The sequence below is a fragment of the Passer domesticus genome, chromosome 9 (genome assembly GCF_036417665.1).
Source record: "Passer domesticus isolate bPasDom1 chromosome 9, bPasDom1.hap1, whole genome shotgun sequence".
In the NCBI taxonomy this organism is placed as follows: Eukaryota; Metazoa; Chordata; class Aves; order Passeriformes; family Passeridae; genus Passer; species Passer domesticus.
This window is the reverse complement of record NC_087482.1, coordinates 5,971,272-5,988,924: the sequence shown is the minus strand read 5'-3', so window position 1 is coordinate 5,988,924 and position 17,653 is coordinate 5,971,272.

Genomic DNA, 17,653 nt, shown 5'->3' with positions numbered 1-17,653 from the left:
GAAAATGGAAAAGAGACAGCTGGATCAGATGGAAACATTCCTCGCTGGGAATGGGGAAGGTGAGGCATCACTTGTGAAAGGAATGGATAAGGATCAGAAAACACCCAGGATATTGGGACAACCCAAGACTGCTTCCTTCCCCAAACAGCCCCAACATCTGATCTGCCTGGACAGAAGGAATTTGCAGGGGATCTGAGAGTGGGCATGGACTGTGGTGCAATTGGGGCTGCCTGTCAGCTGATGCCAAATGCCTTCCTGCAGAGGCTGGGCAGAAGCTGCAGCCAGGCCAGGCTGGGAAACAGCCCTGCAGGGCGTGAAAGCAGAAGCGGGGCAGCGAGGCTGCCATGGATCGCTTCCTGCTGTGCCGGGCACGGCGTGTCCAGATGTGCAGCCAAAGCCCCCGGCTGCTGCGTCCCAGGGGAAGCATGAGGGAAATGCACCCACCTTGTCTTGTCTGCAGGGGTTCCTTCAGCTCTTGCCTCATCTGTTTGGATGGTTGCAGGGACATCTTATCTGTTCTATCTTGGACTTTCCCTGTTGGAGTACCTTAGAGAAAAATATTTCCATTTCCCAGGAATGGATCCTACAAAAGCAAGGCTCAGCCTTTGAGGTCAGCAGGGACACACTACTCACCACTGTGATGGGAGCTGGGCTTGCGTATAGCATCCAAGGTAGGAGCTGGAGAAGCTGGAGAAGTCCTCCCTGCAGACACAACTGTAACACAACAGCCACAACAGCTTCTGTCACCTGGTTCCTGCCCGCCTGTCTACAATTCTTCCTTGGTGGCACACTGAGAACATACCTGCAGGAGGCTCCAAGGGCTTCAAAACTTTATTCATCCAAGCTGATGGAGAAGCCTTCCCAGCAACCTCAGCTAGAACAGAGCACAGATGAGAACACTTTCCAGGGTGTGCTGGGATCCCCTTCTGCCACAGGGAACTGGGCACTGCAAGGGGGTCGGCTAAGGCTGTGGGAGCCGGATGTGAATAGACATGGCCAAAGGTGCACAGGGGCCTGGGGTGCTTTGGGCTGCCTCCTGGTCACTCGCCACACTCTTTCCCTGCCCTCAGCAACATCCCTGGGAGGGGTGGCTGGAGCAGCGCAGGGCCCCCGGGTTCTCTCCCTCAGACACAGAGGAAATCCTCTCTAAAACCCTGGGGAAAACTGCAGCAGGCAGTGCCACAGCTATCCATCCCTCCCTCCTACACTCCCTCCTGCCCTCCTTCTGCTGGGACAGCTCCCAGATCCCAAGGGCAAACAGCCAGGCCCTCTCAGGACACACTGGAGCCTTGCTCTCCCCCTCTGTCCTTTCCCCACCATGGGCACCCCATGCAGTCACTGCCAGGTTTCAGGACATGTCTCCCATGGAGGGACCCCAGCAGGACTGCTCAGCACCTGAGTGCCCTGAGCCTGCTCGGGATAATTCCCTGGGCTGTGCCGCTCTAGTCCAGGCTGTCCTTGCACTGCCAGGCAGCAGCGAGAGCAGCTCAAGCCTCAGCCGGGCTCAGGCCCAGAGGCACAGCAATTACCTCCTGTGCCTGTGCCTGGCATCGCCTCTCTTCCTGCAGCAGAGGCTGGCACGGAACCACTGCTTCCTCTGGGAAACGCCGCCTTATGTCCAGCCTCTGCATCCACTTCTGGAGAAAGGAAGAGGGACAGCTGGATCAGGTGGGGCAGTTCCCCACTGGGGAGGTGGCGTCTTCAGGAGGGAATGCTTGTCAAAGACATGGTTAAGAATCAGGAAATCTCTATAAACATTTTGGGAAGGCCAGGGCCCTCCCTTCTCCAAACTGGTGCCCTTTCTATTCTACCCGGCGACTGGAAAATTGCAGGGGATTTCAGGCCTGTGGTGCAATTAGGCGGCCCTATCAGCTAATGCCAAATGCCTTCCTGCAGGGGCTGGGCAGAAGCTGCAGCCAGGCCAGGCTGGGAAGCAGCCCTGGAGGGCGTGAAAGCAGCAGCGGGGCAGCGAAGCTGCCATGGATCCCTTCCCACTGTGCCAGGCACGGCGTGTCCAGATGTGCAGCCAAAGCCCCCAGATGCTGAGACCCAGGGGAAGCATGAGGGAAATGCACCCACCTTCTCCTGCCTGCTGCATTTCCTTCAGCATTTGACTCATGTTTTCGGATGCATCATGGGGTTTCTGGTGTCCTGTAGCTTGGTCCTTCCCCCTCGGAGGACCTTAGAGCAACAGAATTCCATTTCCCAGGAATGGATCCTACAAAAGCAAGGCTCAGCCTGTGGGGTCAGCACGGACACACTACTCACCCCTGCGATGGTTGCCAGGCTTCTGTGTAGGAATCAGCAAAGGAGCTGGAGAAGTCCTCCCTGCAGGCACACCTGTAACTCAACAGCCACAGAAGCTTCTGCAATCTCTGCTGATCTGCTCGGGCACCACTGAGCCACAGGAGCGGTGAGGGGATCGCGCAGGGCGAGGGCACACACGTGCATGGTTCTGTGCTGGCACCTGCAGCAATGCCCCCCTGGCCCAGCTTTGGGCTCTGAGCTGGCAGCTCTCCCTGGGGAAAGGCCTTGACCCACCCTCAGCATCTCCCACAGCCTCAGTCCTGGACGTGGCTTGGGAAGCTGCACCACCTTCACCAGCAGGTTCAGCTGCAAAGAAAGGCAGGACAGAAGACCTGTAAATCCACCAGCAGAAACACCAGCCAAACCTCACTAAAAAGTCACCACTACTCCTTGAAGTAAAATAGACTGATGCATGTTAATACCTAAGCTTGTAAGCTGTAAAACCCATTGTTATGAGAAGTAAAATATTTTATTTTAAACTGTATTATTCATGAGGTTGTTTTAAGTGAACTGAATATTTAAGGTGTGATATGCAAATTTATTTCAAAAAATAAAATATTTTAGTGCTTTTGTTATAACAGACAAAATTAATAGAAGTAAAAGCTAATGAAACACAGTAAAGAATATATTAGAACAATAATATGATTCGTGAAAAATCGGAAAAAAAAAAGTATATAAGATACAAACCAGATTTAAGTTCCAAGAAACACTAAAAGTAACATTAAATCAGATAGGATATAACAAAAGCCGTTAGATATTTAATAAGGATCAAATTAAAATAAAGGAAAAAAGCCAAGTATAGCTGAAAGAAAGAGAAGTGTACAGACTAATTACAACTTTACAGCTAAAATGTCAAAGAAATAAAATTATAATAATTAGAAATAAGCAGATGCTATCCTAAATCCTGAAAAACAATTTAAAAGGCTCTTATAAATCTTATGAAGTAAATACTGAGAATGAGACGAATGACACCAGTGACTAGATCCCAAGGTGTAAGCTCTGCTACCAAGAAGATACACATCTTGGCCCTTTGGCTGCAACCCAAAGGGGCTTTGAGAGAGCTAGAGTGTTAAAACTGCAGAGGATTATTGTCACTGTATCAGTCATCCAAGCCCAAAAAGAATGAGCCATATGCACACTCCCAAGTTAGTGTAGTACGCTATAATTTTAACAAATTCAGAAGGTGCACTATGAGTAGTAAAAGACACTGGAATAAAGAAAATGTGAAATAGAGCAAAAAGAATAAAATGGCAAAATTTGTAAGCAATATATTAAAACTTTTTGTTCTGGAAGAGCTAGAGAAGAAATAAATCCTGAGAGTAGAATAAAGCAAATTGCTCAAGAATTAGAAAACAAGAACATGAGACAGTTATAAAGACACATTTTAGCAGGCAACATAAGAAAACATGAAAAACTGATTTTACAAATATTACCAGCCATAAACGACTATGGAGTCAAAATATATCTAAAGTACAATAAGCACATGCATTGATATAAAAAAATATAATTGACAATCCAAAGAAAAGAAATTAAAGATTTAGAATAATCTACCTTATGAGAAGAGCTGTTAATTTTATACCCTGACTAGTAGTATAAAAGCGTAGTTGTCAAGTTTTATAAATACTAAATATAAAATTAGAAAATAAGTAAGCTTTGTCAAAGTGTATCCTAAAAGTACAAATTTAATAAATTAATAGAGAAAGGGAGGGATTCTGATAGATTGTATGCACAAATTCATGCTGAGACTACAGTAATCTCGCCTAATGAAAATCCTAGCATACCAAAAGAGGGTTCAGGGCAATCAACATGCACCAAAATCCTAGCCTGAATATTCGTCCCCAGAAATGCTGATTCCAGAAGATTATTTGTCTGACCAAACCTCAGCAATGTGCATTCGATTTGCATCATCTATAAGATAAATGTGTGCCTCCTAGAATGCATATTGCAGGAGATTTTCCTCTAACCAAGTGAATTTTTTACCAGTTTTGGGGAAACTCTCAGCAAGAGCTGCAGCAAGAAAGGAAAAAATACATGAATATGCAAAAAGGATAAAAACAACCATAAGAAAGCAGAAAAACTGCTGCCCTCCACAGCGCTTGGAGCTTGGAAATGGACAAAAAAGACTTTGAGAGAGCTGTCCCTTCGTGATGCACAGGGGAGAGAAATGCCCCACCTGTCTCACCTGACGCTGTCAGCCTGCTTCAGGGCCAATCTGATATTTGCTTCTAGATTTTCTACGACTGAATTTTATTTATGGAATAAATTCTCCTTATTAATCAGAAAAAGCTAATTCATTTAAAACATCCGGGACTCCTGGAACCCTCATCAGGGACCCCAAAATATCCCTTTGTGCCTCTTCAGGTCCAGGCCCAGATGATCCCACAGAAGGAAATGTGCCCTCAGCCCAGGGACGCTCAGCATGGGCTTCCCCATCCCCTCGGGGCCCCGCCGCTGGGCACAGCAGCCCCTGCCTGGCTCCTGCCTGCCCACACCGTGGCCATCCACGGCTGCTCCTGGGCATGGAGCTCAGCCACTGCTGGTGCCAGGTGGGCTTTGCTGGTGCTACCACCAGGACAATCTGGTCACAGCTGCATCTCTCTACTGCAACAGAAGAGCTGATTTGGGAAGTGCTGTGCTGCCCCATTTCTTCAGCCCCACTAGCTGCCCACACCCACAGTGGCACTGGGCCACCCCCAGAAAACTGTCGAATCTGGGCTGTGGCTGCAGGGCACAGCTGCTCTACAGCACAGGTGGACTGCCTTGGGGGTAGGACTGCCCTGAGGGTAGGGACAAGGAACAGGGTGAGGTCTGCTCTATGTTTTCCAAAGGTGATTATTCTACAGACCATCAGGGGCAGGCCAACACTGCACTAAAGGCATACACCAACTTACAAACCTGGCAGGGTCCCAGGGGAGGATCCAATCTTTAGCCAATTGGGAGAAACTGAGGCTGGAACACCAGGCGGGGAATACAAGGTTTAAACCAATTGGGGATTACAGGGGAGGGGAAGAACTTAAACAAACCAATGGGGTTCCGAAGGATGCAAAATTAGTAGGGAAGTTTCTAGAGCAAGGGGCAGGCTTGGAGAGGGACTGACATGCAATGGGAGGAGGAACAGTGAACAAAAGGGCAGGTCTTTGGGGAGATGGACAAGTGGGGCAAAACCAACACATGGGGTAAAGGAGCAACCCATTGGTAATAAAATATGCTATAACAATAGAAAATAAGGGGAGGGGTATAAAACTGACTGCTAGGACCGAATTACAATCAAAGACATGAACTTATAGAATTGTCCATCACACTTATCACATGCAAACAGAGGGTGCCCCAACAGCAACCCATTCTGAGGCTCTTCTGGGAATGGGAAACACGTGTTGTGGGGTCGGCCGCATCTGTGGGAGCGATGGGGAGTGTGAGCCCGTGCTGTGCTGCACTGCTGAGCTGGCAGCACGGTGGATACGGGCAGGACGTTCTCTGTTTCCCTCAGAGCTGGGGCCTGCAGGCACCTTGCCGGCCCTTGGCACAGGCTGTGCCAGCCAGCAAAGCCCAGCAGGCCGGGAGGAGAGCCCGGGGGCAGCGCAGCTGCTTGGGCAGTGGCTGCTGCCAGGGACACGGGCCAAAGCCATCCCTGAGCAGCCACTGCCCCCCCTGGCCCTCCCTAACAAATTCTAGGTTACATCTGTGAATTGCATGCTACACTTTCCTTCATGTTTTTCCCAATACCAGGAAGTTTCTATATATAGTAATGCCCTTGAGAATCTCTGATTATTTTCAGATTTTCTTTCTTTTTTTTTTTTTTTTTTTAATTGAGACAGATGAAACAGCCTTATTGGTTTTAGTTTTGGCAGGTCTGTTTTTTTTCTCAGCATGATGGTTTACTTATTATCTACATTTAAACTTGTTTTTATTTATGGTTATTTTTGTTCCCCAAGCAATTATTTTGACAGTCTTTTGTTCACTTCTTACTTAATGTTCCATAGATGAATAGTTTGGACTCTCTTTTTATAGGAATGTAAAGATCTCAGAAAGCTGTGTTTCTAATTTTGATAACATTCTCTCTAGTAATATGTGTCCAACCCTTTTCTTGAGTCAGTATCGCCGTGTGAGTGGTCAGCAACACCTGAAAGGGACCTTCAAACTTAGGCATTAGAGCCGTATTGTTCCATGATTTAATTAGTACCCAATCCCCAGGATGAATATCATGAACATTTGTATCATGAGGAGAGGTTTGAGGTATATATCCCTTTATTCTGAGGGCTTCTAACGTTTTCCCAATTGCTCCTAAATAGTTCTGTGTAGCTTCTTCTCCATCTAGATAATTTCCAGTACTGTAGGGGGACAATAAGAAGGGAAGCCCAAACATCATCTCATAGGGGGAGACCCCTATGTCTGCTCGGGGTCTTGTTCTAATACGTAATAAGGCTAAGGGCAAGCACTTTAGCCAATTTAATTTGGTCTCAGATGTTAACTTTGTCAACACATTTTTCAGTGTTTTATTCATCCTTTCAACTCTGCCCGAGCTCTGGGGATGCCATGGAGTATGTAGTCTCCATTTCATCCCCAAGGCTTCAATTATTCATTGTAAGGCCTGAGCAGCAAAGTGAGGCCCTCTATCAGAATCAATCGTGTTTACTAAACCATACCGGGGAATGATTTCTTCCAGGATTATCGTTGCAACCACTTCTGCAGTTTCCTTTTTGGTGGGGAAAGCTTCCACCCAATGGGTGAGGTGATCTACTATTACCAATAGATGCTTATATCCCTGTGCTAAGGGCATTTCAGTGAAATCTATCTGTATGTTTTGGAATGGTCTTAAAGCTAATTCTCTTCCCCCAGGTTCTATTCTTCTCATTGCTTTTTGATTAACTTTTTGACAGATTACACACCCTTTGGTTATTGTCCTAGCTAATTCATACACTCCGATGCATATATTTTCTCTCAAGAAGTGGTCGCATAGTCCCTGGGTTCCCCAGTGTGTTAATTCGTGGATTTCTGTTAATACCTTCCATGCTAATGCCTGGTTTAGAAACCTCCTCCCATCTTGAGTTAACCATTCACCACGTTCCCCTTGGTGTAATTTCAATTCCTCTATCGCCTTTCGTTCCTTCTCACTAAAGATTGGCCTTACTTCGTCTTCTTCTTGTCTGGCTTTCCTTTCTAGCTTGAAGATCTTAATTGGTTCTCCTATTTCTAAGGCTGCCTCCTTAGCCTTTTGGTCAGCAAGTTTGTTTCCTTTGATTTCAAAATTATCTCCTTTCTGGTGTCCTTTTATGTGCACTATTGCTATTTCTGTTGGCTTTTGTAAAGATTTTAATACTAACTTTATTAGTTCTGTACGTACTAGATTCTTCCCTTTAGAATTTAAATATCCACACTCTTCCCAGATTTTGCCCAATGTGTGTACGATGCCAAATGCATATTGCGAGTCAGTATATATAGTGCCGCTATCTTTTTCTAACAGATCTAGTCCTCTTTTTAATGCAAATACTTCGCAGCACTGTGCTAACCAATTCGAAGACAGCTTCCCCTTTTCTACAACTTCCATATTTTTACCATCTATTATCGCATACCCAGAAGCTCTTTTCCCAGAGACTACTCTAGAGGATCCATCTGTGAACAAGACTCTCCCATAAGGTAAGGGTACATCCCCAAGATCTTCTCTCACCTTTGTTTGCATGTGTATTAACTCTAGGCAATCATGCTCTAAATTGTCCACGGGTTCTCCCAAAAGAAATTGGGCAGGATTAAGGCACTTAGAGGTAGCAAGGTCCAGATTCTTAGTATCTGTCAGGATGATCTCATATTTTAAAATCCTAGAATCCGTGAGCCACTGTTGGGCCCTTTGGCTAAGAACAGTTCTGATATCATGCGGTGTATGCACTATAATTTTTCCTTGTAATGTTAATTTCTGGGCCTCTTCAATCAAGACTGCTGCAGCTGCAATCGCTTGCAGGCAAGTTGGCCACCCCCGGGCTACAGGATCTAGTAATTTGGACAGAAATGCTACAGGTTTTCGTGATCCTCCCCATTCTTGGGTAAGTACCCCATAGGCGATTCCTTCTTCTGCACTTACAAAGAGATCAAATTCCTTACTAAGATCGGGCAAACTTAGTACAGGGGCTGAAGATAATTTATTCTTTAGGTCTTGTAATTGCCGGTCATCATCTATTGTCCATTTGATTGGTTCTTGATCTACCAATTTATTATACAAAAATTTTACTCTCTGCGTGTAATTATCTATCCACAATTTACAATACCCAAATAATCCCAGGAGTTTTCTCACATCCCTCTTAGTTTTTGGAGCTGGGATAGAAAGAATTCCTGTAATTCTTTCAGAACTTAATTTCTTATACCCCCTTCCAATCACATGTCCTAAATAGGTGACTTCCGATTCTACAAATTGCAACTTATCTCGCGATACCTTCAGCCCCTTTTCCCCTAGAAAATTTAATAGTTGTATACTGGCAGTTCTGACTTCGCTTTCCTGTTCCCCAGAGATTAATAAATCATCTACATATTGCAACAATTTTATTTCTCTGTTAGGATGGAATTGATTTAATAGTTCTTCTAGTGCCTGCCCAAACAGGTTAGGGGACTCAGTAAATCCCTGTGGTAAGCGCGTCCACCTTAACTGCATTTTCCGGTTTCTATCTGGATGTTCCCACTCAAATGCAAACCAATCCCGGCAATCCTCTGCCAAGGGACAAGACCAAAAAGCATCCTTTAGGTCTATGATAGTAAACCAAGCATGTTCTCTCGGGATTTGACTTAGCAACGTGTAAGGATTAGGCACTACTGGGTATCTTGCAATAGTCTTATTTACCTCTCTCAGATCTTGGACTAACCTATATTTTCCTTCGGTCTTTTTAATGGCTAGTATGGGGGTATTATGAGGGGACATGCAGGGTTCGAGGATGCCTTCCTTTAATAGGTGTTCAACCACGGGTGCCAGTCCCTTCCTTCCTTCTGATGATATAGGGTATTGCTTTACCCGTATGGGAGGAATGTCTTTTTGCATTTCTACCTTTATCGGTGGAATGTTTAAATATCCATATTTTCTTTTCCCTCTTCTGCCCACACCTCGGGGTGAATCTCCTCTAAGTCCTTTTGAGTTAACCTCATGAGTCTAACGACCATCTTTCCGTTATCTGGTACAATCCCCACTCCCAACAGGACTTGTAAATCTCTTCCCAACAAATTGGTTTCTAGTCTTGGCAAATAGATAATATCCACTCTACATTGTCTCGAATTTCCTTTTATTTCTACGTTTTCAACAACTGGTGCTGAAAACGGTCTCCCTTCTGCTCCTAATATTTCACAGATCTTATTTCCAGGAGTCATCCCCATTGGCAGCTTATTAATACTTGATCTATCAGCTCCTGTATATATATCCAAGGAATTCAAAGTCTTCATCTTGGGGACCCACATTAAAATTTACCAGGGGCTCTTCTTGGTGTCTTATTGGATCCCCTAATAGATAAAGCCCCTGACACCCCTAGTCATCACCCCTCAAAACCCGTTCTAATGCTTCCTGTTCTTACGCAATTGCTTCATCTAGTCGCAATTTCTTGCAATATCTCCTAAAGTGTCCAACCTCCCCGCAATAATAGCATGTCCTATCACTGGGTACTCCTTCTATCTTCCTTGGTCTTTCCCCATCCTTTCTAAATCCTGGCTTTTCCCAATATCGTCCCACCGAGGGAAGTGGCTTGTTTTGGTCTATTCCCGGGGACCGTACCGGTGGATTACTATCCGCCCCGAAGCTTTCCCGAGCCACAGCTACCATTATTTTAGCTTTTGACTTGGCCTTTTCCTCTTCCCTCCTTAAGTAAACCTTCAGAGCCTCTTTTAGCAAGTCATTTATACATTTGTCTTGCCAATCCTCAATTTTTTCCAACTTTCTTCTAATGTCGGGCCAAGATTTGGTAACGAACTGCACTTTTAAAAGTACTTGTCCTTCTGGACTATCGGGATCTATATTAGAGTATAGCTGAAAATTCCTCCTCAGTCTAGTAAGCCAACTTGCTGAAGTCTCATCTTTCTCTTGTGTACCCTCAAAAGCCAATTTGGTGTTACTACTACGAGGGACAGACTCCTTTATACCTTTAATTATCAGAGACCTGTAATCTCTCATATTCCTCCTGCCTTCCTCTCGATTTGGATCCCATCCTGGATCTACTAATGGCGTCTTAAGGTCTCCAGGGGGTCCAACTCTATTCTCCTTCTCCCAAATCCTTATTCCTGCTGCTCTGATCATCCTGACCTCCTCAGGACAAAACAAGATATTGAGTATAGAATTGAGTTCTCCCCAGGTGTAAATATTGGGTCCAAGGAACTGGTCCACTTGGTTTGAAATGCCCACTGGGTCTTCTACTAAATTTCCTAACTCTTTCTTGAAACCTCGCACTTCCGAAGCTGTGAGTGGTGCATTTACAAATCCTACCCCTCCTATCATCCCACCCATTGGGACTTCCCTGAGAGGCATCATTTTTTCAGGTTTCGATGTCTTTGACCTAGTGTTACACCAAGGGCCTTCAATACTATGGTCAGTTTGGGTGGTCACCTGGGAAATGGAGTCTTGTTTGTTACTGGACAAAGGAGATGAACTCAGTTTCCAATTGGCGAGTGGTGAAGGAATAGATATGGGTGAGGGGGAAGGAGGTAAATTCATGGTATTATTGTCAGGAGCTATATTTGGGGATAATAATGGAGGATGTACAGAGGGTGGCATACATGTATCACGACTGGGGGAAGATGAAAGAGTAACCATAGGGACAGACCAAGGCTCAGGCATAGGGTTAGGAATGTTGGAAGGAGGTGAAGTTAAAGGAGCGGTTGAGGATGAGGGATAGATTGTAGGAGGGACTAAGTTTGCTGCTGAGGTGCCCGACAAAGAGGTTAGAGCAGAGGGAGAGATTGAGGGGGGAATTGGGTTAATTACTGGAAGAGTAGGTACCGGATTGGAGTCTGGCCTAGAAGCGTTAGGAGGAGGTGGCAGTGGAATTACCGTTGGAGGAGCAGGTAGGGGGTCCTGCATAGGGGCATTAGGAGGAGGTGGCAGTGGAATCACTGTTGGGGGAGCAGGTATGGAATTGGGGTTTAGGACTGGGTAAATTGGAGGAGGAGGTGGTAGGTGATCTAGGGGATCCCAGGTCTTAGTGACTCTTTGTTCCCCTTCACTTTCCTCCTTATCTTCTTCTTCTTTTTTCTTTAATTTACAGATCTTCACGCTCCCTTCACTCACAACCCCACCCTGCCAACAGGCAGCATATGTTAGTTGTTCTATATCGGGATTCTCCTGAGTTAGCAAAAACTGGTTCAGTTGGGAACACATCCATGGATCATGAGTTCCATACCATGGCCACCTTCCTTGTAATTTCAGCTTTGGCCAAATCTCTGTACAATAATAAATCATTCTAACTTGGTCAAGGGTTTTAGTGGCTTCTTGAGAATCCCAATGGTCTAATAACTGTCCAAGTGGACTATCTAATGGAATACTCTTTATCTTCTTTTTTCCTTTGAAAGGGATCCCTGTTTTACTAACACACTGACCCATCCTTAAATAAATAAACTAAGATCCCAAATGTGCCCCTACCCAAACGGAAATTTACTGACGGGCAACACAAATCTACAAGTAAATCAAGTATTTTTTTTTTCAACTGAATAAATAACTTTAACTTAAGCCTTTCTTCCCCCCTTTTTATAACTTATACCCTTTCTCAATCACTCTCCCTCTCACTCTCTCTCTCTCTCTTTTTACCCGGGTAAACTAACTGCATTCACACCACCTAAATGTACCCCCGCGCCTCGCCTCTACCCTAGAGACTCTTGAGCACCCTTTTCGACGCAGCCAGGGTCCCTAGTATTAGAATCCCCTCCCTGGCAACCAGGACCTTCCCTTGTCTAGCCACCTGCCAAGCTGGACCTCAAGTCCTAACCCCAGACTAGACTGTCCTGTTCTAATACCGTATCTGCCTTCCTCACTTTTTTGAACGGAGGTAGGAAGGTTCCAGGCGACTCCGTGGGGTTACCCGGGGGTATCCCTTCCAAGAATCTGGGATCAACCCAAGCGAGGCCCGACCCCTTTGCCGTCCACCATCTGGCTTGGCTCTCCCTCCCCAGCAGAATAGCCTAGGCGAAAGGGATGTGTGCAAGAATGTGTGGTGCCTGTCCTTGCCTTAACCTAAAGACTCCCCACCCCAGTGCTCTTGGGCCGTGGGTTCACGATTTCCTCCCTGAAATCGCGGCATCGCACCACCTACAGTACGTCCGGCCCGGTCCAGGGAAGCAAGGACCCTTGTGGGCACCTGGTATGGCAGTGCCTGAGGGCACCCTGTGATGCGTGTGATTCACTCAATATCTAGGCACTCCACACGCCCGGACCTACCTAGACTGCAATGGTCTTACCAAGGGAGACCAGGCCCTGATGCGTGCCACTCACACCTGGCTATCTCCTGCACGCCCAGGAGGGGGCCCACACTATCCCCAGGAGACGCCTCACTCAACAGTATCTCTCGCTTCCCCCCGTTCCTGGCCGGCCCCCTCGCGGGAGTCTGGAACCGCGGTACTAGGGGGTCCTCACTCGCTTCGAGGGTCCGGGCTGCCGGCCCTCGTCTCACTCACACACCAATTGCACGCCTCCTACGCCCGCCGCCGGGATTACTTACTGCTCCAGCGCTCCTTGACGTCGCTGGTCCCAGGCTGATCTCTTGGGTCCGAGTAGCCAGCTGTCCTGGAGGTCCAGGGCGGGCGGCCGTCCCGTTCCTGGTGTCCTCTTCAGGCGTGGCGATCCCGGACGAGCCCCCAACTGATATAAATCGGGCAGGAGATCTTTCTCCTTTTAATGCTTTTATTAAAGGATCAGCTCTGGGTGGGGGCCCGAGGGGTCGCGCACACCGCCACTGCTCCCGGTAGCGACACAGAGGAGGAGGTGACGCAGTTTTGCTGCACAGCAGAACTGGGGCTTCCGTCCTCAGGAGCGTGCCCAGGAAGTCGACTGTCTGGCTCAAAGTCTAGGGTCCTCACTTCAACTCTGTTCTGTTGAAATTACAGTGAGTTCTAAAACCTCACTAATTGAATAGGAGTACCTTTTGCCAGCAGAACCATTCACTTAGTTTCTTAAATTTTGGTTTAGTTTGTCAGTTTCAGGGTCTTTAGTTAGATTCCCTTGACTTCCTCTTGATTTGCATATTTCCCAGGGAGATTTCCTCGGCGCCATTTTAGAGAGCAGTGGAGGCAGCACTTGACGGAGGTAACAAGGGTGGGTGTGAACTGCAGGGACTAACAGCTTCAACCTTGTAACAACAACTCTGCTTATTACAGCTTCAAATCAACAGTAACATTAGAGGTTTTACATATTAACAACAACATAATTAACACACTTAACTTATTGAAACTTCACATTTAACAGTAACACTTTCAATGGCCTTAACTTATAGGATTGTCCATCACAATAATGATGGTGTAGAAATTGTAGGTGCACAGGAGGCAAAGGTGTCGTGCTTCTGTGTGCCCTCTGCAGGCAAACCTGCTTCCCAAAGCTTCAGTCACACTTGGAACAAAGGCTTGTCCCCACTGCTTTGTTGTGGTTTATGCATTGATGGAGCAACACTTCTGTCTCAGCCCGCTTAAGCCACTGCAAAGCTGGAATTGTTGCTTTAGCAGCAGATGTGCTGGCAGGGTTCTTACAGCTTCATAGTAAGAACTCTACAGTTCTTCTAGAAGAGGATTCTGATCTTTGTGCAATAAAAACAGTGCCTTCAACTGCTGCAGTGCAAGTCATGCACTCATGCAGATGTGTTTTCAGACACAGGTATTTCTATATATGCCTAGTGAGTGGCCTTCTGGGGAGCAGGGACAAACGAGGAAGGAAAGTGGGCACATAAAACATGCTTCAAAAAAAAGCCGTGACTTCCCTTCACAGAGAAGGATATAAGATTTTTCTTGATTGGCCTGAAGGAAATAAACAAGTCTCTCTATGTCCTGATTTTTTACTAGTCTGAAATTGTTCAGAAACGTTGTAATATTTTTTTTTTTTTGTGTGTGTGTGTGTGGTGGGGGGTGGGGTCTGCATTTCAAGCCTGTTCTCCCAGCAGTCAGGGCTCTGCACAGCTGCTGTGGGTGGGGCAGGTGCTCAGGTAATTACCAACAGGTGCTTGGTAATTACTGACATCCAGGTGAGAAGTTGGCTTGTGCCTGGTTGAGGGCTTGAGGACTGTGGTGAGAGAAGAGATAGGGAGTGGAGTGGAAAATATTATTTACACAAGCAGGTATAGGTGGATGTCTGGGGTGTAGGTGGGATTTAACTGGTTTAGGTACTGCATCTATGAAGAACTGAACATTTAACTCTGAGATAGGACTATTTAGTTGCTACTCTAAATGCTGCATTTACTGGCATGGAATGTAGTTTCTTTGTATTTTGCTCTGAGAGTGTCTCAACAACATTGAAGTCCAATTATAGTCATCATAAACACAAGTTAATATCTTACTTTTTGTTGCAAACAGAAGCTGAAAGGGTCAATGGATCTTGAATTCAGTAATGCACACATTTTAAAAGAAGTGGCTCTCTCCTGTTCCTGTGGCTAGCTGGTCTCTTCAGGCTAGACAAACATTTCTGGGAGCATTTCCTTGCTGCTCCAACATCTCTATCCCCTTGGAATCTGATGCAAATATTATATTTTTCTAAAATTATCTCTAGGCCCTTTCATTTTCTAATTTGCACCTGTCCCTAGGCGAGAAACCAGTCTGATAAGGTTTTATTTTTTGTAGGCATCTCAAATTGCAGCCCATTGTATTTAGCTGCAAAATCCTAAATCATGCTATCAGGATACCTGAAATGGACACTGGTAGAGAGTAAAAAAAAACAATGCCTGATACAGATGCTATCAACTATTTTTAGTTCCTGACAATCCAGTATTGCCCTTACCCAAGGACTGTTCTTGCTTCTTTCTCTTTTTCTCAGCTCTCAGTTCTGTGAGGGCTGAGAAACAAAAATCCCAAGTAAGGGTATCCAGAGTAGATGGACATGATGAGAATTTGGGGCAAATTTGACCATACACTGATCTGTAGGATTGCCCTCCTCCGTGGAAGATTGTAGTGGTGTGATTGCAATTATTTCTGCTGGTCAGTGTTTTTAGTGTTAACATAGCTACCCAGGGAGCCAGCCAGGTTTTATGACTCCCTTTGGAACTGAAAGAAAAAGAGAAGAAAAAGTGTCTGTGGTGTTTTCCTGCAGCAGTTCCACATGTTATTTGTGGCATGTAGCAACTAGATTCCACACCAGGAACTGCTTGTGGTGCAGTCTAAAGTGTGCTAGCTGTGAGAGCTGCTTCTGGAGAAGGGTGATTTCTATTACTGCTGTGTTAATTCTTCCTACAGAATGAGAACAACCCAACAACTTCCTAGTTGCTTCCAGATGTTTACATAAGGGTGTGTATTTGTACCCCTGTTCTAGAATATTTGAATTCTGTAGTCAAGCTACCCAAAAGGTCCAAGAGCTGTATCCAAGCAAGGATGTGTTTGGATGGTGGTCTGGGACAGAGAGTATTCTCCTCTGCAGTTAAAATTGGCCAAGTTTAAGCTTTTTAATTGACAGGCATTTTTAACCGGGAAAATAACAGTTTTTGGAAACACAGAGTTTTGAAATCCCCATAGTACATAATGTCAACATAAAGCATATTTTACAAGCTCACTTTGGGAACTGCTTGCAATTCAGTGTTGCCTCCTGAGGTGTCTCAAGTTGTGGGTGTCCTAAAGAAGAAGAGAAATAGGAATTTACAAGAGAGGAAACAGAACTCCAGAACTTTTCACTACACCCGTCCTGTACTGAAGTGGCTGTTGTGAAAAATACAGCCAGCCCCATGAAACTTAGCAGTGTGAAGAAACTTCTGCACAGCAACAGCTGAACTTCAGTGTGTCTGAGCCAGTGCTGCTGGCTCAAATGCTGCCAGCATTATCTCTGCACCCTGGGACACTTCCCGGTTCCTGTGCCTTGACACTGCTTTCCCATGGGGCTGGGGAAGGAGTTTGGCTCTATGAACTGCCTGGTGCTGTGAAACAGGTTCATTGTTGTCAGATGAGGTGATGGTGTGCACGTGTCCACATGTCTCCCTGCCTTAGCGCCCTTTGTGAGCTTCTTACTTGAGCTGGAATTTGTGGAGTGGTTAAAGCTTGCCGCCTTTTATTTCTTTGGTCCTATTAAGAGAAATGAGTTGTTGAAGTCTTGAAATGTTCCGTTTTCATCCTTGTGCAAGATAGTGAGGAATGCGCTCTTTTCATCCCTTAGGTAATTCTTTGCTTTGTTATTGCATGCAGTGAGATAGGATTAATGTAGGTTACAAGCAGTAAGAGAATATGGAATAAGACAACAATAAGCACAAGAGCAAAAGATAAAAATAGTCTCAGGAATTGGCCTAGTAGTTTGAGATTTCTATGAATATATAAAACACTTGCAACAGTGCTTAAATCTCTTTTTCTTTCTGATAAAAAATGTGTTTTCAAGTATTTTGCATACAGGACTCCCCTGGGATGTAAGAACTTGAAGCATTTCAAGTCTGCAGCTTCAGGAATGAAATAAACTTTTGACTCAAGTTGTCAACCTGAATAAACTCTTAACTACCCCACAGCAATTGCAAGTTATAGCTAGTAACAATGGAATAAAAACACAATTGCCCTTTTTGCTCTTAGCATTTTCGCCCTGGTCCTATAAAATTTGGGTTTGTGCCTTGTTCCTTAGTTTGCTTTCCAAACCATTCCATGTCCTCAATAGATCTGGAGAACTGCCTCATGCATAGATCTGAAGAATCAGTTTTGAATCTAGGAAATTAAAGGAAGAATCACACTTCATAAGCTTGGGCTTCTGGACTGAAAGCTTGAGATCATTCAAGCAGACATTGCTGAATGTTCAACCTGGTCTGGCAGGCTCCTCTCTCTGAAAGGTGGGCAACTGAAACCTCTGTGTTTGCACAGAAAGGCAAGTTATGGGATAGCTGGGAATTGGCTCTGGCCAGCTGGTGTCCCAGGTGTCATCTTTAATAGTTGTTTTCTTATGTTATTAGTAACCAGGCCATTAGGCCAAGCACCTGTACTGTTTGGGTTTTTCATTGTTTTTTGTTTTTTTTTTTTTTTTTTATTATTATTTTTAAAAATTATTTGAGGGTTGGTCTGTTTGGTTTTGCTTCTGTTTGCTTGTTTTAGTTTTGGCTAGCTGCATTGGCAGGTGGCTGTGAGTGCACTGTAGTACCCCCAGCTGCTGCCCAGCTCTGCTCTATTATGTTTCTTTTTCTTAGCCAGGTCTCATAAGCCCTCAAAAGAAATATAATACACGCAAGGACAGCTTATCTATTAC